General features: G+C 41.5%; 1 pseudogene; it reads right to left on the bottom strand.

The window, feature by feature from the left end:
* Positions 1–977: 977 nt before the first annotated feature.
* Positions 978–1813, bottom strand: part of LOC101574154 — a 1756-nt pseudogene continuing 920 nt past the window's right edge.

The following is a 1813-nucleotide window of genomic DNA, read 5'->3' as shown; positions in this document are numbered from 1 at the left end:
ACCTGTAATCACAGCTCTTGGGAGGCTGTAAACAGGAGAATCGCTACAAGTCCAGTCTAGTAGTGAGACCCTGAACACCCTGTAGACCCTTCTTTAAAATACAGGGAAAAAATGTACTTTAATTTTAATCAGTTGATTCTGTATTACTTCTCCATTTCTCAGAAAAACTCCAAATTTAAGGTATCAAACATGATATGCCAATAAAACCAAACATGGTATGCCAATAAAAAATTCATAGCATAACTACCTAAGATAGGCAAGGCTAAGTGCTCCTGTTGGACCTTCAGCATACAGCAACCCTATTCCCAAGATTGTACTAGGCCTATCGAGAAAAGCTGTAAACAGCAACATCATAAACACAATAATGTCATTTCTGGGATGTCCTTACCCAAGGAAAAGATAGAGGCAAGTTAACACGATATTTTTTAAAGATATACTAAAATGAAAATCTCTAAAAGAAGATGTCTTGAGTATATGAAAGGGTAACATATGGGATATAACAGAACCATACATATGCTGTCTGTGGCCTTTCAGAACATTTGCCTGGATTCTCACCTGGGAGCAAATGGAGCAATGGGGCTAAGGTCACTGGGAGATGTTTGGTTTTGGTAGTGTATATGGCAGTGTCTCTGGGCGTGAGGGGTGTAGAAAGCAAATAAAACACAATGGACAAAAAAACCAGAATGTTCAAGATCAATGGGACTCTAAGGAATCATTTGGTCATGGTTCCCCCAGCCTTCAACAGTTCACTGTATTTGAAACTTCAGGAATGCGTCACACAGAACTGATTAAACAAACCACACAGAATTTGTTAAATATCACTCTTCCCTTGTCCTCTGCCCCCAGCATACTCCCTTAGGGTACAGGTAGGGAAGACCTAACTATTGGGAGGAATCCCTAACACATTTTTAAGGTAGAATTTTGGCTACACGGTTCCTTCTTTTAACGATTTCAGGAAACTAGACACTATGACTTTATTAGTATCGGTGACCTTTGTTTGGAGCAAATTCAGCTCCAGAAGCCATACGGTTGAAAGCACGAGGGGTTCCATAAATTGCTCCGATTCCTTCCATCGTAGCAGCCTGGCCAAAGTGTTCACTTGTTCGTGACGTCAATCCCAAGGGTCCATTGAGCGTCATAGTGGCAGGTCCTGGAGGATCTGGGGTACCAGCTGGCAGCAGAGCAGGGGGCATGGCGCCTCTGTTGTTTATGCCCATAGAACCTCCCATAGCTGTCTAGCTTGTCCTTATCTCCTGTTCTCGCACATCAGGGAAGGTTCCCTTGACTCCTTCCTGCTGTCTCCATATCATCTTTTCTTGTTGCTGCCGCATTTCTTCTTCACAGGGCCTACGCTCCTCTTCTTGCCTGAGCTCCAGTTGCTTTTGTTTTTGGACCTTTTGGTTATGCAGCTTTTCCATTGTCCAAAGTTCTTCTTGGCGTCTCATCAAATCCTGCCTCATCAGCATAACCTGGTGCTCATGGCGAGCAGCCTCCATCTCCAGCTTCTCACAGGCTTCCTTGATGCTGTGGTCCACTTGATCCTGCTGCTGCTTCTCCATCTCAATAAGTGCCTTCCATATTGGATTATTTTGCTGAATTCATGCACCTCAATATTTAAATGGAATGGAATACTCATCTCTGACAAAGCTAAACAACAAAGAGAGATATAAATTAAAGACCATTTTGTAGTGATATATATATATTTATCATATATATCTGTATATACAAAATAGGATAGGTATACAGCTACTTTCTCTTAATTCAATGAGAAGAAAGATTTGTACTAATAGTGTTTGGACAAAATATCATGTCT

Source organism: Octodon degus, unplaced genomic scaffold (assembly GCF_000260255.1).
Source record: "Octodon degus isolate 3935 unplaced genomic scaffold, OctDeg1.0 scaffold00001, whole genome shotgun sequence".
Lineage (NCBI taxonomy): Eukaryota > Metazoa > Chordata > Mammalia > Rodentia > Octodontidae > Octodon > Octodon degus.
Note: the sequence above shows the minus strand (reverse complement) of the source record. Positions and strands in the feature narration are given on the sequence as shown.